The sequence below is a fragment of the Jaculus jaculus genome, chromosome 6 (genome assembly GCF_020740685.1).
Source record: "Jaculus jaculus isolate mJacJac1 chromosome 6, mJacJac1.mat.Y.cur, whole genome shotgun sequence".
NCBI classification, from domain to species: domain Eukaryota; kingdom Metazoa; phylum Chordata; class Mammalia; order Rodentia; family Dipodidae; genus Jaculus; species Jaculus jaculus.
Genome location: NC_059107.1, coordinates 154831491 through 154856158, shown reverse-complemented (window position 1 = coordinate 154856158; position 24668 = coordinate 154831491). Strand labels below are relative to the sequence as shown.

Below are 24668 nucleotides of genomic sequence, written 5' to 3'. Positions count from 1 at the left end.
TAAGGGATTTGCCTGCGAAGCCTAAGGAGCCCAGTTCGATTCCCCAGGACCCACGTAAGCCATATGCACAAGGGGGTGCATGAGCCTGGAGTTTGTTTTCAGTGGCTAGAGGCCCTGGCATGCCTGTTCTTTCTATATATTTGCCTCTTTCTCTCTCTCACACACACAAATAAATAAACAAATAAATAAGGTGGAGGGAGACCAACTGAGGAAGACATCTGACATTGACCGCTGGCATCCACACACGTTGTGAATGGTTTATACTGATGGTCAACCTGATAGGTTCTCGAATCCTCTGTGAGGGATTATGTCGGTTAGGTTAGCCTCTGTGCTGTCCCATGGGGATTGTCTTGGTGAGGTTAGCAGAGGTGAGAAGACCCACCTTCACTGTGAAAAGCACCAGGCCATGGTCGGCGTCCTGGGCAGCAGCCCTCCTCGCTCTCTGCCTCCTCCTCCCTGTGCTGAGTGTGACGGGCTCCGCTTCCGGCTCCTGCACCACGCCTTCCCCGCCGTGACCAACAGTTACCCTTGAAAGCCGAAAATAACCCCTTCCCTTCCCTCAGCTGCTTCTGATTGGGTATTCTGTCCCAGCAACAAGAAAGCAACTGGGAGCTGGGCGTGGTGGCGCACGCCTTTAATCCCAGCACTCGGGAGGCAGAGGTAGGAGGATCGCCAAGAGTTCAAGGCCACCCTGAGACTCCATAGTGAATTCCAGGTCAGTCTGGGCCAGAGTGAGACCCTACCTTGAAAAACCAAAAAAAAAAAAAAAAAAAAAAGAAAGCAACTGGTATGCAGGTATGAATGCATGTGTGTGTGTGCGTGCGAGTGTGCGGGCGCGGGCACACACACACACACCTGCAAACTAGGCACAGCTCTACGGGGACATCTGGCCTCTGCTCACTTGGTGCCAGCTGGGCTAATACTGCAGACTGACTGGTGGTGTCTGGCCCCAGGGGCTGGAGGTCATGGGTGGGGGGCGTCACGCTTAGTCTTTCCAGAGAGGTCCCTCCAGCATGGTGGTGGCTTCCGGGCAGCCAGTAGCCTGGGAAACCATTGTATGTCTCAGGGCCAGGCGGTCCTTCCTGCCTCAGAAATCATGTGATGTCACTTCTACCACGCTCTCAGGCTGGCCCAGGTCCAAGTGGAGACATGTAGACCCTGGCTGTTGGTGGGGGAGGGGGTCAGGGTCACAGCATGGGAACAGCGTTGGCGATGGCTGCTGCATCTCTGGAAGATAATACCCGGCACTCCGTCCCGTGGCTAGGACAGATTCAGTAGTTGTTGCAGTCCGGTTCGCATTGCTGGTAGAAATCACCCAACCAAGAGTAGCTTCTGGGAAAAAGAGGTTTATTTTGGCTGACAGGCTCAAGGGGAAGCTTCACGATGGCAGGGGAAAACGATGGCATGAGCAGAGGGTGGACATCACCCCCTGGCCAACATAAGATGGACCACAGCAACAGAAGGGTGTGCCAAACACTGGCATGGGGAAACTGGCTTTAATACCCATAAGCGCACCCTCAACAATACACTCCCTTCAGGAGGCATTAATTCCCAAATATGCATCAGCTGGGAACCTAGCATTCAGAACACCTAAGTTTATGGGGGACACCTGAATCAAACCACCACAGTAGTGTAGTGTCGGGGTGTTGGCCTCCTAGGGGTGGCCACAGGGTCTCTTTCTTATCAGTCCATAGATACCCTCAACTCCTGGCTCGTGTGTCCAGCTTCTTCCTGGCTAGCGCCATCTGTGTGTGGCAGTGGGCCCTTAGCTCAGCAGGCGTCATGTGGGCCACTCGCTTCCCTCCTGTGTCCTGTTGTTTCTCCCCTTCCACACACACTCGCCCCTCTGGGAATCCTGGAAGTAATCGCTTCTCCCGCCTCCCGGCCTGGACAGCCAAGGTCCCTCTGAGTCTGAGGCTCTAAGTGACTGTCACTCCAAGCACTGCCCAGGCGTCCTCACACCCACGTCCAGGTCTGCCTGCTCCCTGTCAGAAGCCAATATTTGGGAGGTGAGAGTTGGTGGGAAGCAAGTCTGTTTACTCAGGGACAGGCACATGAGGAGGCGAGCGTCTTGGGAGCTCAGGAGAGGGCGTCCCTGGGGCGGGGGGCGGGAGGGGTGCCGGGGACTATGGGACCTTGTCAGCTAGGGCCTGTGTTTTCCTCACTCTTTGCTTGAGAAATCGTCAACTTTCATCTCCTAGGCTGTCCTTGTTATCCCTTAGACAAGCACAGTCATTAAAAAAATAGATTTATATTTTATTTTATTTTTCTTTTGGTTTTACAAGGTAGGGTCTCACTCTGGCTCAGGCTGATCTGGAATTAGTCTCAGGGTGACCTCGAACGCATGGCGATCCTCCTACCTCTGTCTCCCGAGTGCTGGGATTAAAGGCATGCGCCACCATGCCAGGTTTATATTTATTTATTTATCTGAAGGAGAAAGAGTGGGAGAGAGAGAGAGAGAATGGGTGCGCCAAGACCCTCAGCTTTAGACCCCTGGTCCTAAACCTGAGCCCCTGTATAAGGCACTCAAGTCCCTTCATCCCTTTCCTTCAAGACGCCCAGGAAGCCAACCAAGAAGGAAAAAACCCTCGTGTACCCTGCAGACAGGGGCGCAGACCCCTTCGCCCCTTCCTCAGCCCTGGACAGGATGGCTCCTGGAACTTTCGTGGAAACGTCACCTCGAGCCCAGGCTGGAGGCTCCTCTCCTTTGATACTGACCAGTGCGTGAGGGGCTGGTGTTGAGACATCTGGAGGCTACTGCGTTGCGTATAACCCTGTAGGCGCCTTGCCCTTTTGTCCTAATGATAATAAAAACGTGTCATTCCAGGCCGGCAGGGTCCACAGCCTTGGCCCAGACAGGGTACACCACCTGTCCCCACAAGCATGGAGAAGGACCCGTATTACCCCCACCTGTGAGAGTTGTCCTTACTTGGCCCTAGTGAGACTTGAGATAAGGACAGGTGTGTGGGGCCCAGGTGTTGTGGTACTGGAAAATAAAAAGAGTCTACGGAAGGCAGTGGGCTCCTGTGAGCCACCCAGGAGGCCACCCAGGAGGAAGACTAAGAGACACAATTAGGCCTGGTCTATGTCCCTAGTCAGTTTCCTTCTGGGGCCCTCATGTGGCCAAAAGGGGAATAAGCAAGCAGAGGCCTTCGCCTCTCCTGGGATCCCCTGCGAGCCCCGAGAAATACACAGGGCAGGAATCAGACAGAAATGCGCAGCTCCAACTTCGTCTCCCCTTCTTCACACATCCTCCTCCATCGCCAGCCTCAGGGTGCCTTGGGGTGGTGTGTGCTGGAGAGATGGGGGTGTTGGGGTTGAGTGTGGGGTTGGGAGCTGATAGAGTGGAGGGAGGGCCTGGACCCTGGTGGGTGAGGTGGGTCCTTGACTTTATGGATCGGGTCCCATCTCTCCTTAGAATTTCCTTCATCTTGACTTTTTTTTTTTATTACTTTTGATTTTTTTGTTTGTTTGTTTTTGAGGTAGGGTCTCACTCTGGTCCAGGCTGACCTGGAATTAACTCTGTCATCTCAGAGTGGCCTTGAACTCATGGCAATCCTCCTACCTCTGCCTCCCGAGTGCTGGGATTAAAGGCGTGCGCCACCATGCCCGGCTAACTTTTGATTTTTAAAGATACTGCACAAGGCCCTTGTAGGTAGCTTAGTCGGTAAAGTGCCTGCCTTGCAAGCGTGAGGACATGAGTTCAATTCCTCAGAACCCATGTAGACAAAAATAGCCAAGAAGCCTTGTGAACAGCGCCTGTAATTCCAGGGCTGATACTGAGCAGTGTGTTAGGGGTGGAGACAAGGGGGCTCCTGGGGTGGTGGTCACTAGCCAGCCCTTCTAAGTGGTGAGCTCCAGGCCAGTGAGAGATGCAGTCCCCCCAAGAAGATGCACAGTGCCTGTGGATGACACCCGAGGTCGCCTTCTGGCTGCAGTCCACACACATGCACATATGTGCGTGCACACCTGCACACGCGTGGGAATCTGCACACACACAAAGACACACGCACCAAAAGAAGATAACGCATGAGAACTAGTTATTGCCACTAATTAAATTTTTATTATTTATTTGCAAGCAGAGAGAGAGAGAGACAGGAGAGAGATAGGGAATACGGGTACGCCAGAGCCTCTAGCCACTGCAAACAAACTCCAGATTCACCGCTTTGTGCATCCAGCTTTATGTGGGTACTGGGGAATCAAACCTGGGTTGTTAGGCTTTACAGGCAGGCATCTTAACTGCTGAGCCAACCCCCCCACCCCAGCCCTCCACCAGTGGATTTTCAGCTACTCCTTGGGTTCTGTGTGTGGCTCACCTCCTGCACACACTCTACTCTGGTGAAGGGTGGGTGAGAGTTAAAAGGGAATAAGCTAGGTGCAGTCACTCCAGCCTCCTTCCCTCCCTCCTCTCCTCTCTCCCTTTTCTCTCCCACTCCCTGCTTCCTCCCTCTGTCTTCCCTAACCCCAGACACCCCTCTTTTCCCTCTCATTCTCCCCCCTGTCCCTCCTGATCCACTAGGGACCTATCCTCATAGGTACAGTATGCCAAGGCTCCCGGACCACCTTGTTTAATCCCCAAACCTCCATTTGGCTCCTGAGCTCTGAATGCTCACGGACCCTCCCTTCTATCACAGGCGAGGAAGAGAAGGCCAGGCGCCTGCAGACAGGGAGTCCAGCGCTGTACTCCCTGGGGTGGTAAGATTGAGCTCCGGAGGGCAGATGGCCTACAGGTGACCACTGCCATGTGGTCTGTTGTGGGGGACGTGTGAGTGGAAACGGTAGGGCCCTGTCCTGTGGAGCTCAGGGAAGGGGCATGGGGACTTGGCAGGGGGAGGAACAGCCCTCAAAGGTTGGCGCCTCGACTCTTGCACATGTGTGTGTAAGGAGTGAGATTGTGTGTGAGGCGTCAGTGGGCACCAGGAAAAGAGCCTCCAGAGGAAAATGGCCCCAGCAGAGACAGCCAGATGCAAGGAGCCTGCTCACACCTCTTATCTACCAGCTTGGCGGTAGGCAAGGGAGGCTCCGGTACTGGGCCAGCCCCACCGAGCGAGCGCTGCGTTCGTTCACGCGCTTGTGCCCAGTGCCCGCAGCAGCCTGCTGGGAGCCGCCTGCCTGTGAGCGGAGCTGAGTCACACAGCTACAGTGACTCTCCCGAGCCACACGGCTAAGGGGCAGCCCAGGAGGCTGGACCCACGGCTTGGCTCGGAGCGGCAGTTTAGGAAGGCCACCGTGGCTCGTGTGACCAAGCGTGGCAGCGGATGGGGCTCCCAGGGGACTTGGCGGGAGTTGAATAGGTAGAGACTGACAAGACTTTCAAGGGGCGACGAGCAGAGTGAAGGTGACCCTGACATTTCTAGCTTGCGAGCCTGGGCAGAAGGTAGTGGCGCATCTGGAGCCCCAGCTGCTGGTCCTTGGGTGCCGGTGACAGTCTGCTTGGCTGGCCGCCATCATAGGGCGGGGCTTACTTCCCCTCTCTGAATCTGGGCAGGGCTAGGGCTGGATCTGACCAATAGAATGCACTGGAAGCCACAGACCCAGACCTCCACCAGCCTGGCCATGTTCACCAGGGATCTCTCTCTGTATTTTAAAGCTTTGATTATTCATTTATTTGCAAGCAGAGAAAGACAGAAGAGAGACAGACACATAGAGAGAGAATGGGCACGCCAGGGCAAACAAACTCCAGATGCATGTGCCACTTTGTGCATCCGGCTTCATGTGGGTACTGGGCAATCAAACTCAGGTTGTTAGGTTTTGTAGGCAAGCGCCTTAACAGCTGAGCCATCTCTCCAGCCCTCACCAGAGCTCTTGAGATGATCCTCTTGGATCCCAGGTGCCCACTTGGAGAGGCCCAGGTGGTGGGTGCTCTGGCTTATAGCTGACCCTCATGATCCAGCAGGTGTTTGTGTATGCATGGGGGTTCCAGGGCTTCTTGCCACTGCAACTGAACCCAAGTCACACGTGCCGCTTTTTCCATCTGGCTTTACATGGGTACCGAGGAGCTGAACCTGGACGGGCAGGCTTTACAAGCAAGCACCTTTAACTGCTGAGCTATCTTCCCTGGGGTCCTGACGCCTTAATCAATGTGGGCAATGAATTACCAACTGTGGGAGCTGGGATGCCTCAGATAACTGCAGTGGAGTGAGTTCCACACAAAGCATGGCAGAGGAGGCCGCACCGGTGCCAGCGCGTGCCAAGGCATGGTGGTATACATCCGCAATGCCAGCACGCGGAAGGCTGAGGCAGGAGTTTGAGGCCAGCTTCAGCTATGTACTGAGTTCCTGGCCAAACTGGATTATGTAGCGAGACCTCATTTCAAAAGTCAAAAAAAAAAAAAAAAATAGTGCTGGAGAGATGGCTTAGCAGTTAAGGTACTTGCCTATGAAGCCTAAGGACCCAGGTTTGATTACCCAGTACCCATGTAAGCCAGATGCACAAGGTGGCACATGTGTCTGGAGTTTGTTTACAGTGGCTGGAGGCCCTAGAATGGCCATTCTCCCCCTCTCTCTTTCAAATAAATAAACAAATAAAAATATTTTTTTAAAAAACTCAAAAAAAAATATATATATATCGAAAAAGTGAGAGTGTCCCTAGGCAAATGACAGAGAGAAGATGAGTATTGTGGTGACCTCACCCCTCGCCTCCCATTCTCCTTCCCTCTGTCCTGCTTTTCTTCCTTCCTGGGGACTGACCAGCCAGCCATGCTGTGTCCTGGATCCCTTGCAGCTATGGCTCTGAACACACCAGGCACTGGATGGGGTGTGCCGTGTGAGGCCGCGTGGACTATATGAGGCGGAGTGAGGCAGCATGGCTGTGTGAGTGAGGGCGGCAGCTCACGGGACCCTGTGAGTGTCTAGCAGCCGAGGCAGCAGAGAAGCCCGATCGATATTCGGTGGGTCACAGTGTCCCGATACTCGCTTCCTGGGGCTGACGCCAGGAGCAGCGGTGGAGGGTGGGGTGAGCCCTGGCCCTTCACTTTCATGGCTGTGGCTTTGACAGCACCTCCCCTTGGCTGCTTTTGTGGTTTTATTGGAGCTCTTTCTTGGAGCCCTGCCCTCGAGGATGCCCTGAACGCACCCTGTGGCTGTGTGTGTGAACACGCCTCACTCCCTATGTTAGATCTCGTCCTTGAGCTTCCTGGGATGGCTTCTGGGTCCAGCACTGGAACACAGCTGGAAGAAACCTGTGGATTTAGAAATCTGGACACCATAGGTGACCACTGAATGGCATTGAATTTGGCCTGCATGTGGCGCATGTGTATGTTTGCATGTGTGTGGGCACATGTGTGTGCAGGTACACATGTGTGTGTGTGTGTGTGTGTGCATGCATGCATGCACGTGTGTGTATAAGCCACAGGTCAATCTCGACATTGTTATTTTGAGACACGGTGTCTTGTTGACCCTACATGAATATGGATAGACCAGCTAGTCAGGAAGCCTTGAGCATCCAGTTGTCTCTCCTACCCAGCACTGGCATTGCAGGTGCATGCCACCTTAGGTAGTGTAAGGATCTGCTGCTTCTCTCAGGTCCCCATGCCTGTATGGCAGGCACTTTAGCCCCTGAGCCATCTCCCCAGCCCCAGTGAAATTTTTAATGGAGAGGTGGAATGGGGCAGTCAATCTTGGGAGCCCTATTAACACCTCTGTCTATCCACTCAGCTAGTGTTTCAGAACACACAGGCTGAGTGGCTTAAACAACCCAAACGTACTGCTCATAGTTCTGGAGGCTGGAAGTCCTAGACCAAGGTGTCAGGAGAGTTCTTTTCTTCTGAGGATTCTCTGCATGGCTCGCTGCTGGCAGTCTTGTCCTTGTGTCTTCACATGATCTTCTTTCTGTGGGTGTCTGTGCCATCATCTCCTCCTCTAGTGACACTAGGTAGGTAGCATCAGGGCCACCTTACTTGCCTCAGTGAACATTAACTGCCTCCTTTTAAAGAGACACTTTAGGGCTGGAGAGATGGCTTAGCAGTTAAGCGCTTGCCTGTGAAGCCTAAGGACCCCAGTTCGAGGCTCGGTTCCCCAGGACCCACGTTAGTCAGATGCACAAGGGGGCGCACGTGTCTGGAGTTCGTTTGCAGAGGCTGGAAGCCCTGGCACGCCCATTCTCTCTCTCTCCCTCTATCTGTCTTTCTCTCTGTGTCTGTCGCTCTCAAATAAATAAAAATAAAAAATTAAAAAAAAAATAAAGAGACATTTTAAATATATACCTGGTGGTGGTGGGGAGACAAAGGGATGGAGTGTGTTTAGGAGGAAGGACTTAGAGACAGGCCTGGGCAGTTCTTTGTAGGACAGTACAATGCATTGGAAGTATGGTTCTTGGCATGGCAATGTTAAGAGACGGTGAGACCTCGGAGAGGTAGCCTCCCTGGAAGTGTAGAGGTCATGCTTTAAGTATTGTCTTTGCTTTTTGAGTCATGAGAGACAGTCAAATTGACAGTAGATAGAAAGGCGGCCCATGTTCATAGAGAGGAAGAGTTCAATGCCTTTGAATGCTATACTAACCAAAGCCCTCTGCAGAGTCAGTGCTTTCTCTGTCAAAAAGTTAACATGATTATCCATAGAAATAGGAAAAATAATCTTAAAACTTATATGGAATCAGAAAAGATCCTGAATCAGTCTCTCTCCTTTTTCTCTTTCTTTCTTTTATAAGGTTTCACTGTGAAGCACAGGCTGTCTCCATCTCCTGAGTGCAGAGATTACAAACATGCATAAAAACAGTCTTGAGAGGCCAGAAGAGGGCTAGAGACATCACACTACTTGATTTCAAAACATACCACAAAGCTATTAAAGTCAAAACAGCATGGCACTGGCCTAAACTCAGACATATGAACCCATGAAACATGACAGAGAGGCCAGAAGCCAATCCAATCAGTTGTTAACCAAGGGATCATGAACATACAGTTCAAAGACAGTCTCTTGAATAAATAGTGCTGGGGAAATTGGGTATTTTTGCAGGGGAATGGGACTGGACCCTTCTCTCTTACAGCATAGAGCTCAAAATGGATTTAAGACATCAGTGTAGAACCGGGAGCTATGACACTTCAAGGGGAACATCAGGGGAAGCTTCTTGGAATAAGTTTTCACAATTAAATTTTAAAGCATGACCCTAAAAACCCAGACAAAAAGAGAGCAGTGGGACGTGTCACAACAGGAAATGTCTGCGTGGCAAAGGAAGCCATCAGTCGAGAGAGGAGACGGTGAGTCAGAAGAGACCTGCACGCCACACGTCTGGCAGGGGCTGACACCCAGGATATATCAAGAGCAAAGCCAAGTCAAGAGCAAGAGAATGAATAACTCGGTTTTAAACTGGGCAAAAGATTGAACAGACATTCCTCAAAAGGGGCCAAGCATGGTGGCTCACTCCTGTAATCCCAGCACTCAGGAGGCTGAGGTAGAAGGATCACTGTGAGTTTGAGGCCAGCTTGGGCTGAAGAGAGAGTTCTTAGACAGCCTGGAATAGAGTGAGACTCTACCTCGATTAAAAAAAAAAAAAGAGATACAAACACCAACAGATAAAACTGAGCATCACAAATCACCATGAAACATACATGAAAGCTACAAGTAGATAACACTGTAATGGCTGTCATCCAAAAGATGAACTGGGGCTGGAGAGATGGCTTAGCAGTTAAGCACTTGCCTGTGAAGCCTAAGGACCCTGGTTCAAGGCTCCATTCCCCAGGACCCACATTAGCCAGATGCACAAGGGGGCGCATGCGTCTGGAGTTCGTTTGCAGTGGCTGGAGGCCCTGGCGCTCCCATTCTCTCTCTCTATCTGCCTCTTTCTCTCTCTATCTGTCACTCTCAAATAAATAAAAATTAAAATAAACAAAACCAAAAAAGAATTAATTTTTTTTTCAAAAAGATGAACTGTAAGCCAGGCATGGTTGCGCACGTCTTTAATCCAAGCACTCAGAGGTAGGAGGATTGCTGAGAGTTCGAGGCCACCCTGAGACTACACAGTAAATTCCAGGTCAGCCTGAGCTAGACCCTCCCTCAAAAAAAACATAAATAAATAAATAAACAGATAAATAACGTTCCAAGAACTGTCACTGCTCAGTGTTTGGTGGGAATGATGATCCCTGATAATCCAGCAACTCTGCTTCTGGCTGGGGCTCCACACAATGGGGACACTAAGTCCAAAAGACACACCTGCTGTCCTGAGCTCACTGCAGCCGAGACACAGCCATGACCACTGGCCGATGGACAGATAAAGAAAACGTGGTCTAGGGCTGGAGAGCTGGCTCAGGGGCTCAGCGCTTGCCTGTGAAGCCTAATGACCCCGGTTGGAAGCTTGATTCCCCAGTACCTGCGAAAGCCAGATGCACAAGGTGGCGCACACATCTGGAGTTTGTTTGCAGTGGCTGGAGGCCCTGGTGCTCCCATTGTCTCTCTGCCTCTTTCTCTGTCTGTCACTTTCAAATAAATAATAAAATAAAACATGGTCCATATTATTCAGCCTCTCTCTCTGTATGTCTGTATATATATATATATAATTTATATATATTGAGAGAGAAAGAGACAGACAGACAGACAAAGGGAGAATGGGTGTGCCAGGGCCTACTGCCACTGCAAATGCACTTCAGATACATGTGCCACTTTGTGCATCTGGTTTTATTTGGATACTGGGACATCAAACTTGAGCCATCGGGCTTTGCATAGAAGCACCTTAACCACTGAGCCATCTCCCCAGCCCTGGATTCAGCCACTTAAAAAAAAAGAAATTCTGTCATGTGTTCTGTGGGTGGGCCCAGGGGACATTGTGCTAAATAAAATGGGCCAGGCACAGAAAGACAAGTATGTGTTCTTACTTATATGTGGAATCTAAAAAACAGTTGAATCCAGGAACATAGTCAACTGACTGATGGGTGTCAGGGGCTGGGTACAAGGGGATGCATACAAAGTTCCTTTAAAAGGTGGATGGGGTGGGACTGGGGAAATGGCTTAGCGGTTACAGCATTTGTCTGCGAAGCCTAAGGACCTGGGTTTGATTCCCCAGGACCCATGTAAGCCAGATGCATGAGGGGGCACATGTGTCTGGAGTTCCATGCAGTGGCTAGAGGCCCTGGCATGCCCATTCTCTCTATCTGTCTCTTTCTATCTCATAAGTAAAATTTTTTTAAAAAAAGGTGGATGAGGGCTGGAAAGATGGCTTAGCGGATTAGGTGCTTGCCTGTGAAACCTAAGAACTCATGTTTGAATCTCCAGGTCCCACATAAGCCAGACGCAATGTCACACATGTGCACAAGGGGGTGCACATGTCTGGAGTTCATTTGCTGTGGTTGAAGGCCCTGGTGGACCCATTCTCTCTGCCTCTCTCAAATAAATAAATAAATACATAAAATAATTTTTTTATAGTGAAAAAAAAAAGGTGTATTTAGAATTAACCAGCTGGATCCAGTTTAGATGATCCCAATTTTGTTGGCAACATCCAAGGCATCATAATCGGAAGCCAGCCGAACATAGGCCTTCTTCTCTCCATCAGGCCTGATCAGGGTGTTGACTTTGGCCACATCAAGGTCATAGAGTTTCTTCACCGCCTGTTTGATCTGATGCTTGTTAGCCTTGACGTCCACAGTGAACACCAGGGTGTTGTCTTCTATCTTCTTCACGGCCGACTCGGTGGTCAGGGGAACTTGATGATGGCACAGTGGTCAAGCTTGTTTCTCCTGGGGGCGCTCTTCCGAGGGTATTTAGGCTGCCTCCGGAGGCGCAGTGTCTTGGGTTGCCGAAAGGCGGGTGACGTGCAGATCTTTTTCTTCTTCTGGCTGTGGACGCCTTTCAGCACGGCCTTCTTGGCTTTCAGGGCCTTTGCTTTGGCTTCAGCTTTGGGAGGGGAGGAGCTTCCTTCTTCATTTTTGGCGCCATCTTGGCGAAAAGCAAAATAATTTTTTAAAAAGGCCGATGAGTAGTTTTCAGGATTTGGGTTCAATGTGAGGACTATTATTAAACATACACCATGTATTTGGAAATTGTTGATCTTAATACACACAAGTACAAACACACATATGTGAAAAGTCACAGTGTACCCTGCAAATATATGCAACTTTTTTTTCATTTTGGTTTTTCGCACTAGGGTCTCAGTCTAGCCCAGGCTGACCTGGAATTCACTATGTAGTCTCAGGCTGGCCTCGAACTCATAGCGATCCTCCTACCTCTGCCTCCCGAGTGCTGGGATTAAAGGTGAGCGCCACCAAGCCTGGCTATATACAACTTTTATTTGTTGATTATACTTTAAGAAAACTGGGAAAGCGATCAAATAAATCTCAAACATTATACAGTTCAGTCAGTCATTCAACCCATCGATTGGCCGGCTATCCAATGAATGAATCAGTTCACTGTCTTGGTCGTTTCTGGTTGCTGTCGCAAAACCAGACCGAATGGCTTATAAACAACAGATAGTCATTTCTCACTTCTGGAATCTTGGAGTTCAAGATCCATGCTCTGGAATGGGCAGTGTCTAGTGGAGACTGCCTCTTGGTTCATGTTGACATTGTTCCACTCAGAACTACCAGGGAACTGATTCCATTGGCAAGGTCACCACTCCCATGACCTAGTCACCTCCCAAAGTCCCCTGCCTCACAATGCCATCACAATGGGGCCAGATGACCCACACAGTCCGTTCCTAGCAAGCAGCGTCTACTTTTTGGACCAGCCTTTAGTCTGGATCACCCACCCCAGAGTCATCTATCCCGTGGATTTATCAACAGAAATGTCCAGTACAGAAAGTCAATTTGGGGGGTCCCTCCCTTCAGGCCACCCCCTCCTAGTTAAGTGACTCCCCTCCACTGCCCAAGTTGCTAAGAATGACGCTGGTGTCGTGTTTGTCACCATTTCAAAAAAAAAAAAAGTCAATATTGGGCTGGAGAGATGGTTTAGCGGTTAAGCGCTTGCCTGTGAAGCCTAAGGACCCCTGTTCGAGGGGTGATTCCCCAGGACCCACGTTAGCCAGATTCACAAGGGGGTGCATGCGTCTGGAGTTCGTTTGCAGTGGCTGGAAGCCCTGGCGCGCCCATTCTCTCTCTCTCTGCCTCTTTCTCTTTCTGTCGCTCTCAAATAAATAAAAATAAATAAAAAATTAAAGAAATCAATATTAAGAATGTTTTCTTTTTTATACATTTTAATTTTATTTATATAAGAGAAAGAAGGAGAGAGAAAGGAGAGAGAGAGAAAGAAGGAGAGAGAAAGAGAAAGAGAATGGGTGCGCCAGGGTCTCCAGCCACTGCAAATGAACTCCAGACACATGTGCCCACTTGTGCATCTGGCAAACGTGGGTCCTGGGGAATCGAACCTGGGTCATTTGGCTTTGCAGGCAAACTCCTTAACCGCTAAGCCATCCCTCCAGTACTGTCACCATTTTTGCCCTGCAAATTCTACAACATGTGTTCCAAGTCTGGCCAGATTGCTACCCTCCACATCGCCTCCTTGGTCCCGGCCTCTGTCATTTCTCCACTGGGCAAGAGCCGAGGCTCTGGACTTTGGGCCCGGGCCCACCGGCGCCTATTCCTTACGTGGCCGCCAGAGGGAGTCTCTGAGCTCCACATCTCCCTGTGTCTTGGCTCCTGGCAGAAGACCCAAAGTGGCCCCAATGGCGCCCCTCCGGCGCCTGGCACGCTGTGCACTTCGTTTGCAGTCTCACCTCCTCTTTGGTGGCTCTGAAGATGCTCTGAGCCCTCCAGCCCAGTTCCCTACTCTTCCCTTGGCCGGCTCCTCGTTGCCGCTCCCTTCTCCAGCGCGCACGGCTCACCACCTAGCCTTATCGTTTTATTGCCATCTTGCTCCCTGTCTCCTAGCTGAGATGTAAGCTTTGTGGGCAGGGGCTTGGCTTTTCCTAGGGAAAGGAAAGGCCCTCCCCACCCCCCGCAAGAGCCTTAAACGTGTGCCTCCGGAGGAGCAGGGCATGTTATCCCGGCAAGACACACCCCACATTCTGTAGACCCATCTTGATCTCCTCTGGGGCCCTAGGGGGTGGTTCCCCACTCCTTCCTGAGCTTCAATGTCGCTCGCCACCCAAGGCCAGGGCACAGGGAACGGTAGAAGGAAAGGGATCAAATGATCTGAGGCTGGGGCTGAAAACACTTCTTTTTGAAAAAAGGTGTTTCTATTTATTTATTTATCTATTTATTTGAGACAGAAAGAGGGAGAGAGAGACAGAGAGAGAGTGAGAATGGGCACGCCAGGACCTCCAGCCGCTGCAAATGATCTCCAGACGCATGCGCCACCATGTACATCTGGCTTATGTGGGACCTGAAGAATAGAACCTGGGTCCTGCGGCTTCGCAGGCAAGTGCCTTAAAGGTTGAGCCCTCTCTCCAGCCCTGGAAACACTGCTAGGCGCTTCCACCATCGGGGCTGAGGCGGGCCTGAGAGGGAGGAGGGGAGCATGGGTGTTGGAGCCCACTGTTGAGGCAAAATAGACAGACAGTTAAGCAAGGACCTGATTACTGGGAAAGGCGATGGCTGGGGCAAGGCCTGGCTCACGGTCTGGCCTGAATGGGGAGAGTGGGTGGGGACAGTCAGAGGACCTCCCATCCCCCACCAGGAGAGGCTCCCAGGAAAGGCCACCTTCCAGGAAGTTCACAGGTCTCTCTCCTGGGAGAGTGCTGCCATTAGAGGTGAGCAGCCAGAGACGGAGAAATCTTTAGGACCTGAAATGTCAGCACTTGGGAGGCTGAGGCAAGAAGATCATGAGGTCCAGGCAAACCTGGGCTACACAGTGACACCCTATCCAGAAAAAGGAGAGGGATTTGGGGAGGAGGAGGAAAGGGAAGAATTTAGGCAAAGATGCCCTGGGGTCCTGAAGGCGGGAAGGGGTGTTCTCAAGAACACAGCCAGGGGCTGGAGAGATGGCTTAGCGGATAAGCGCTTGCCTGTGAAGCCTAAGCACCCCGGTTCGAGGCTCGGTTCCCCAGGACCCACGTTAGCCAGATGCACAAGGGGGCGCACGCGTCTGGAGTTCGTTTGCAGAGGCTGGAAGCCCTGGTGCGCCCATTCTCTCTCTCTTTATCTTCATTTCTCTCTGTGTCTGTCGCTCTTAAATAAATAAATAATGAACAAAAAAATTTTAAAATAAGAACACAGCAAGTCCAGAACTAACTTGGAACACCCGTGAGAGTTTAGTCGGACACGGGGGTGGGGGGGTGGGGGGATAACCCACTTCACCCGGGGGAGGGGGAGGGGACCCACAGTATTAGAGTTAACAGAGCTCACCTGGGAAAACGGGGAGTTGGCGCTGCTTCTCCTGATACGTGGGATTCATATGAGATAGCCCAGCCATAAAGTGTGAAAAGCAAGAAACCTCAGAAGGAGGAGTGGCGGAAGCTTTTCTAAGAACCACCGCTCCCCACCCCCACCCCCCAACCAAACCCAGAAGCCACGGAAGAAAGCCTGACCATCTGCTGGACTTCCCCAGTGACCCTCAGTGAGGCCAGCGCCCAGGCAGCCTGGGAAACCATGCTGGCTACTTGTGCCACCTTGGCACAGAGCTAATTTCCCTAATAGGGAAATCAGAGAAAAAGACCCACAACCAAAACGATAATGGGCGCAGAGGATGAAAACACAGCTGAGGAGGACGTGGGCTCCTCCCCCGCTGAAAGATGCTCGCTCACAATCCAAATGCAATCCTTTCCCGCTGCACTCTGCGGGGCTTTTTTGAGTTTCTTTTGCCTGCTAAAGTGTGAGAAATAGCGATGCCTAAAACCTCATGCTGGCGAGTCCATGGAGGAGGAAGGGGAGGAGGAAGGAGCTCTTTAATGCTGTGTTGGTGGGAGCATGGGGCCCAGCGACATCCAGGCGGAGCGTCGCTGTCCAGGGAAGTGGGGATCCGCCTCTGCCCTCCTGGGACCTCTCAGAGTCATCCCCACGCGGGTCCAGTGGGCTGTCTGCGCCAAGAGGAAGCTCTTTATTGCAGAAGGGGGAGCAAACTTCAAGGCTGTGTAATTCGTGGGACCCAACGGGGTCCTGAGTTCAAGGGATCGAGGAAGAAGGCGAGGGATGCTTCCTTCCGACGCGGTCCGTGGGGTGCTGGAGGGGTCAGCCACGGAGGCCACCTGACCAGGGAGTCTAGTGGTGGGGACACAGGACAGGAGGCAGCCTTGCCACAGGCCCTTTTGTGCTTTGGGGTTTGGACGTGTGACTGCATTTCCAGATCAAAAGTAACATGAAAAAAAAATCAGAGAATGTTAAAGCTTAAAGCAAGGCTTTAAAAATCGTTTAACATGAGCTGTTTGGTTCTAGCTTAGGCTACTGGCATGGCCGTGTCTTACTGGGGCGGGCAAACTAAATGTGAGGGGCCAATGGGATGCCTGGGAGGGGGAGAGGTTCTAGAACTCCCGACTGGGAAAAGCTAGGGACCCTGAGCAGCAGATGTAGCTGGGCGGGGGGATGGGAGGCTGATGCATCTGTAGGAGCCTAGCAGGAAGGGAACCATCCTGATCTGTATATCCATACACCCATCCACCCATCCACCCTTTCACATATCCATCCATGCATCTACCCACCCACTCCATGCACACATTCATGTGTCCATGAACCCATCCACCCATCCATGCATCTGTCCACCCATGGATGCACACACTAATGTATTCATGAATCCGTCCATCCTTCCATCCATCCATCCATGCATCTACTCACCCACTCATGCACTCACTCACGCCTCCACGCATGCACCCACACATACATACATCCATTCATGCTTCCATTCACCCATCCATTTACACACCTATGCACACACACATGCACATATCTGTGGGTGGCCAGTGGCTCACCACAGAGAGAGCCCTTGGGACCAGGACAATATCTTCTGGCTGTGCTCCACATCTGGGTGTGTCGGGCACAGATCTGACCCTGGGTGCAGAATGCTGAGTTTCTGAAGGGGAAAGTCCCCGGTGAAGAGAGGGGCTGCTGTTCTTCTTGGGGATCTCCTGGAAGAAAGTCCCTTCCTGGAGCCAAGGCTGTACTCAGCAGAGCCTCCAGGGTAGGGTCATCTGCCTGGCAGCAGGTGGGGGGCAGTGATTTCAACTACAGAGCACCCCAGGGGGCGGGCAGGGAGCTAGGTGGGGGCAGGGTCAGCTCCTAGCCAGCCACTCATTAAAGTACCCCCCATAAACTGCCCCCTGCCCAGAGCTGGCCACCTCTTCTGTCATCTGTCTTGATTGTGACACTGATCCTGAGGACTCCAACTCAGACACTTCCCAGTACTGGCTCCAGTGCATCTGCTAGCGACAGGATAGGGGCACCCCCACACCTCAAAGTTTCCCTTTTTAAAAATGCTGAACGCTCATTTCTATAGTAATCTGCATGTCAGCTCTCTGCCAGATCTTGGAGTAAAGGCTTAAAATAATTTGGCTGCTATTTTAAAAGGTGAAAAAATTTAAGAGAGGATAATAATTCTAGAACTGTGTACATCTTATAATGCTCCTTGAGGACATATTTGCTTATTCATGCGTAGTGACGTGTTTTGTGGTGGTCGTTGTTTTAAGGCAGGGCCTCACTCTACCCCAGCTGACCTGGAACTCATCCTGTAGCCCAGGATGGCCTTGAATTCATGGCTACCCTACCCCAGCTGACCTGGAACTCATCCTGTAGCCCAGGATGGCCTTGAATTCATGGCTACCCTCCTTCTTGTTTATTTATTAAGGGTTTTTTTTTTTTTTGAGATAGGATCTTACTGTAGCCCAGGCTGACCTGGAATTCACTCTGTAGTCCCAGGTTAGCCTCGAACTCACAGTGATCCTCTTACTCTGCCTTCCAAATGCTGAGATTAAAGGTGCGTGCAACCGTGCCTAGCTGCCTAGTCTGTTTGAAACAAGATCTCACTTTGTAGCCCAGGCTGGCTTGGAATTTGCTAGGTATCCTAGGCCATGGACTTGTGGCAATCCCCCCATTTCGGCCTCCTAGGGGCTGGAACTGCTGGCATGTGCCGCCATGCTTGGCCTTAGAGGGTTATAAAGCAGAGAGCACCCAGTGCTTGGTTTACCAGGAGCATCGGCCCAGTCACCATCATGGGGGAGATGCGGCACTTTTTCCTCAGGGGCCATGGCGCACGGTCTTCACCAGTGATCCTGCCAGTGAGGGAGCCACCCCAGCAAGGAAGCAGCCCTTCCCTGACCTGGAAACCAATGACAAGCTTTCAGATAAGTCACTCACCAAAGGGGACATTGTAATGAATGTTTAAACACATGTAGAAGTAGGCTGAGATGGTTCTGTGGTTAAAGGTGCTTGCTTGCAAAGCCTGACGACAAGGGTTCGATTCCCCAGTACCCACATGAAGCCAGATGCACAAAGTGGAACATTTGTCCCAGAATTCACTTGCGGTGGCAGAAGTCCCTGGTATGCCCAGTCTCTCTCTCTCCCTCCCTCTCAAATAAATACATATTTAAAAAACTAGAACTAAAACATGACATATTCCGTGTCAAAATACCAAAACCAGTAAATTTTATGTTTGTTACATAAAACTAGAAGAAAGGGCTGGAGAGATGGCTCAGCGGTTAAGCACTTGCCTATAAAGCCCAAGGACCCCAGTTCGAGGCTCAAATTCCCAGGACCCACGCTAACCAGATAGATGCACAAGGGGGCGCACGCGTCTGGAGTTTGTTTGCAGTGGCTGGAAGCCCTGGCGCGCCCATTCTCTCCCTCTCTCTCTATCTGCCTCTTTCTCTCTCTGTCTGTCACTCTCAAATAAATAAAAACAAGACAAAACAAAAAACTAGAAGAAAACCAAATGTAGCTGAAAGCTAATGTGATACAACTTTAAGAATTCCTATTAAGCTGGGCGTGGTGGTGCCCACCTTTAATCCCAGCACTTGGGAAGCAGAGGTAGGAGGATCACTGGAGTTCAAGGCCAGCCCGAGACTACACAGTGAATTCAAGGTCAGTCTGGGCTACAGCGAGACCCTACCTGGGTAAAATACAGTGTAACAGAATATAATAAAATAAACCTGACAAGGAGCCGCGGATAATCCCAGCACCCAGAAGGCTGGGGCAGGAGGGTGAAGAGTTTGAGGCCGGCCTTGGATGCAGTGTGCGACCCTGCCCCGAGCGACAACAGCAGCATGCTACTGACTCTCTCTAGATAGCTCTATATCAGCGCATTTGAAAGCTCAAGGAAAACAGACAAGTTTCTAGAAGAATATGCAAAACTCGTTCAAGAACTAATTTTAAATAATCCTATACAAATGAAGAAATTGAATTAGTAGGTTAAAATCCACCACTCCCTTCTCCCCCCTCCCCTCCCAATGCCAAGTCTAGGCTCAGATGCCTTGACAAACTTTATAAAATATTCAAGGCAGGGGGGCCGGGGGTGTAGCTCAGCGGTAGGATGTACGCTTAGTCTTGGGCTCCCTCCTCAGCACCCCACTTCCCAAATCAATTAAGCAGGACTCATTGAGCCACACAAGAGATAATTAATACTACCCCAACCTCTCTAAAATAGGACAAGAGATATTGACTCCGTAAAGTTAGTATCTTCTTGATGTCAAAAATCAATTAAAATAAGCCAGGTGTGTTGGCTCACACCTTCAGTCTCAGCACTCGGGGGGGGGGGGGGCAGAGGCGGGAGGATCACCACGAGGTAGAGGCTGCCCTTGAGACCGCGTGAATAAAATACAGGGAAGTTGGGGCTGGGGATCTGGCCCACTCTGCAACCCTGCTGAGCAGATTTTGAATCCCCAGCACTCATGTGTGGCTGCATGCAAAAGTGGCCCAAGCATGCATTCCCAGTGTGCCCACGGCAGTGGAGGCCAGTCTGGTCTTCCCATCCACAAGGAAAATGGAGAGAAATCCTGTCTCCCACAAGGAGAGGACCGCCCTGCCAAGGTTGGCCTTTGACTTCAACATGTGCACTGTGGCATGTGCATGCCCCCCCCCAACACACACACACATGAAGAAAGAAAGAAAGAATGAAAGAAAGAAAGGAAGGAAGGAAGGAAGGAGGGAAGGAGGAAGGAAAGTGTGTGTGTGTCAGAGAGAGAGACAGAGAGAGAGATAAAAAAGGAAATTTACTGGCCAGTCTCACTGGGGAACTTGGCTCTTACCCTTCATTGCACAGGTGTGCCAGCTTGGGTGCAGTTGAAACTGCTGCCACAGAAAGACCCCAAGCACAGTGGCTCACAGACAGCTGTGCTTTCCTCCTCAGCCCCAGAGGGTGTGGGCACCTGTCCTCTCCCACGGTGTGGCTTTCAGGATGACGAACGCTGGAACACAGAGCCTTCCAGCTGCATCGTGACATGCTGAAGTGCATCACGGGAGCGTGGCGCTGCGCTTCTCGTTCTTACAGGACACCGATATCACCAGGAGGACCCCACCGTCACGACCTCAGCTACAACGATGACCTCCCACAGGCTGAACTTGCAGGTACCCCAGGCGTACATTTCCAACATAGACGTTGAGGGACACTTCAAAACCACAGCAGTGGGGAGAAGAGGAAGCTGTGTAGGATGATGGGCCTGGTCACTGTGGACATGGCTCGGGACACTTCAGGCTTAGCCACTGGGTCACTTCGGGCTCAGGGGGCCCCTGACACGCATGGTCCGCAGGTGAGTGTGCATGGCGGCTAGCTGTGAGTGTGTAGTCTGTTACTAAAATGAGGAAGAGGGGATTGGCTGCTTAAGGGCGGTCAGCTTGGTTCTTGAGATGGATTAATTAGAAAGCGTATTACTGTAATTTATGACATTACCCTAGATATGGAAAAATATACTCAAGGAAATTAAATGGAATAAAAACAAAACGGGCTTCATTAAGAACAGCAGGGAAACCTCTAACGAGTAATAGATCTGCCCGAAGCCTGCAATGACCGTGCAGTTCAATGGCAAGACACCAGAAGCGCAAGCGCGTCCTTCAAGTCAGAAATCAGACGCGACGCCTGCCGTGGATGGTTCTCCTCAGCCATGTCATAAAGAATCCCGACAGGCAAGGAATTGGTGTTATAAAATTAGGAAGGAAGAAATACAGCTGTCATTTGTCACAAGGGATAGGCTGCTCCCACATCAGGCATCAGATTTGTAAGTAGAAAAATCACCAGATAACGTAGAGCGAGCCCTTCTATCCAGGTTTCTCCCATGCGTTGAGCCCAACATGCAAATATTGACATTTGCCCTACATCTAGGAGACCCATAAAATTCAGTTTCAAAATTATTAATTACAATGGTGCTGAAAGTAATAAGCTATCAAGAAGTAAATCTTTGAAAAGGAAATATCTTTTGAAAAGTGTGCACGACAGTGCAGGAGAATTATGAAGTTTTATTGAAGGTTATCAGGAAGAAATCTGCCATGTTAATGGGTGGGCAGATTGAACGTTCTAAAGCTGTCACTGCTGCTCACATTCTGCTAGAGACTGAGTGCCATTCTGATCCGATTCTGACAGGGTGGTTTTTTTTTTTTTTTTTTTTTAACTTGGTAAATTTATCTTACAATTTAGATGGAGGAGCCAAGGTTCTGTGACAGATAGAACAATTTTTAAGGAAGTTCAAGAGAGGCCGCTTTGCCTTGCTAGATATAAATGAAGAATTAGGCTACCTGAGGAGGCTTGTGTCAGCATCTGGGTGGGCAGATAGAATAACGTGGAGAGGCTGCGGCTCAACCTCAGGTAACAGTCCTAGCTTGGTGGCCATTCGCTGGGCAAAGACCTGAAGAGCTCTCTACTTACTAGGCACTAGAACAGAGGGTCGTGGGGACAGTGAAATCAAAGCCATATCTCACAAAAAGTTCAAGCAGTCCCTGTCTCATCCAACACCCCACCCCAAGTGTGTAAAGCAAAACCTTAAAAGCTTTAGAGAATATGAAATTGGATAGGAAAATCTTCTTGTTTGTTTGTTTGTTTGTTTTCTGGGTAGGATCACACTCTAGTCCAGATTAACTTGGAACTCACTCTGTAATCCCAGGCTAGCCTCAAACTCACAGTGATCCTCCTTCCTCTGTCTCCTGAGTGCTGGGATTAAAGGCATGTGTCACCATGTCTGGCAGGAATTCGTAAGCCAGACTCACTCAAAAAGTGTATGGCGCATGACTTTAATCCCAGCACTTGGGAGGCAGAGGTAGGAGGATTGCTGTGAGTTCGAAGCCACCCTGAGACTACATAGAGAATTTCAGGTCAGCCTGAGCTAGACTGAGACTCTACCTCAAAAAAAGCCAAAAAAAAAAAAAAAAAAAAGTGTATGTCATTAGGGAAGAAAATTTAAATTTGACTATATACAAATTAAAAAAATTAAATGTGGGCTGGAGAGATGGCTTAGCGGTTAAGCGCTCGCCTATGAAGCCTATGGACCCTGGTTCGAGGCTTGGTTCCCCAGGTCCCACGTTAGCCAGATGCACAAGGGGGCGCACGCGTCTGGAGTTCGTTTGCAGTGGCTGGAAGCCCTGGTGTGCCCATTCTCTCTCTCTCCCTCTATCTGTCTTTCTCTCTGTGTCTGTTGCTCTCAAATAAATAAATTAAAAAAAAATGAACAAAAAAAAATTAAATGTCACAACTTACACAGAAAAAACAAACAAACACCTTTCCAAGAATTGGCAATGAGCTATTCAACAGTATAGCAATACAATTTTTGGAAATAAAACAATAGGCTTCTCTGAATAAACGTAAGACAGAGAGAAAAAACTTTACCCCAACAGAGAAAAATGAAGATATGAACAGGGAACTTATGTAATGGAAAACACAAATGTCCAACAAACACTTGCAAAGTAGTTCAGTATCCCTCGCAATCAGTTGATATGAGTCAAAAGCACAATAAGAAGCCATGTGAGGGCTGGAGAGATGGCTTAGCGGTTAAGCGCTTGCCTGTGAAGCCTAAGGACCCTGGTTCGAGGCTCGGTTCCCCAGGTCCCACGTTAGCCAGATGCACAAGGGGGCGCACGCGTCTGGAGTTCGTTTGCAGAGGCTGGAAGCCCTGGCGCGCCCATTCTCTCTCTCTCCCTCTATCTGTCTTTCTCTCTGTGTCTGTCGCTCTCAAATAAATAAATAAATAAAAATTTAAAAAAAAAAAGAAGCCATGTGACAGTCACATGTGGCCCAAAGTACCCAGTGTGGCGAGGCCAGCGCAGACCAGGCTGGAGAGCGGGTTCCCGGAGCTCAACACAGACATCAGCTGCTGCTGTGAGGGATGCAGTTCTGTTGACGCAGAAGGCTTGTGAAGTAGACTGAAGAGGATGGGGCTCCCTAAACAACGCGCCCTCCAGCTGTCACCCCAGACCTGAGCGGCTTCTCAGCCGGCTCCGGAGCTCAGATGTTTCCAGTAGAATATTTATACCCCAAAGTCACAAGCCGTTGACATAATTTCCAACCAGGGATTGGATAGAGCCATTTTGAATATATTCATGCCAGGGGATATTATACACCAGAAACAGATAATTCAGCTAGAACTCGAGGTTGAATATGTGGGACGGGCACCCTGCACCCACCTAAATCCCAAGTCTATGTTGGGAAGAGGGTCTGACTGGGTCTAAGTGGCCCCAAGACCAGAACTCTGACCTCTGTGGGTAACATGCAGGAGGAGGGTGGATTTGGGCTGAAAGTGAGAAAGAAACCGTTCTGGCAGTTTAGGCTGGTCAGGGATGGAGGAGGCAGAGGCTACTGCCCTGTAAGGAGATGTGCTCCCTGGCATTGGCTTATGCAAGCAGGGACTCCTTTGTGGGTAGTGAGCCAGGCACTGCCCATCAGCTGTGCAAGGACTGGGGTGCAGATAATCTTAGGACCCCATAGGCATGTCCAGAGGCCTTGAGGTTTTGGGATTCAGCGACATACAAAGTGGTCCAAAGAGGTGGGGACTAAATAAATCACCACATGTGACATGGAACACTGCTCCCTAATCCAAGGAGACACGGCCCAGGTAAGAGTACAGGGCATGAGATCTTGCATGAGAGGTGGCATGATTTTATTTTATTTTATTTTTTGGGTTTTTTTTTTTTTCAAGGTAGGGTCTCACTCTAGCTCAGGCTGACCTGGAATTAACTATGTAGTCTCAGGGTGGCCTCGAACTCATGGCGATCCTCCTACCTTTACCTCCCAGAGCGCTGGGCTTAAAGGGGTACGCCACCACGCCCAGCAGATGGTGTGATTTTATTCATGGGCAATTCTAGAACATTGCCAATTAATCCAGAGCAGTGGGCCGCAGGCTGGGTGGTGTGGGATGCTCTCCAGGGACGGGGTGGAGGTGTGCAGTGGGCCGCCTCTTCACGGCCCAGGTTTCACGGAATAGCAATGGGGATGGGACAGAGTGTGCACTGGGAGTGGAGTCAGTGGACCGTGTGGATTCCTCCTAGTTCCGGACACTCGGAGGCAGCAAGCAGAAACAGAGAGAGGAAGAGGAGGTACAGCAAGGGCCTGGAGGGAGGAAGGGAGGGAGGCCAGGGCCTCGGTTTCCCCTTCTGTAAAATGGGACCACCGGGCAAGGAGACCCAGCTTCACATCCAGTGCAATGGCCCAACTGCACCATGCTGGGGACGTTCGAATCAGTGTGCCACAGTATTTTCTTCTGTGAGATGGGCAGGATAGGAAGCCCTGGCGTCTGCACCATAAGCAGCATTTGCTGCGTGGGTGGTGCAGGCCGTTGCTACTGTCCTCTTGGCAACTGGCAGCAGCCCCTCCCCTCCCCTGTTGTGATAGTCAGCTGGGATGAATCAGCAACCAGACATAGTTCACAGGAGGAGCCGGTTCACTTCAGCTTACGAATCCAGCGGAAGACCC

The 24668-nt window shown here is 50.6% G+C and overlaps 1 pseudogene; it reads right to left on the bottom strand.

Annotated features, from left to right (window-relative positions):
* Nucleotides 1-11361: 11361 nt before the first annotated feature.
* LOC123461709 lies at nt 11362-11861 on the bottom strand (annotated as a pseudogene).
* Nucleotides 11862-24668: the final 12807 nt, after the last annotated feature.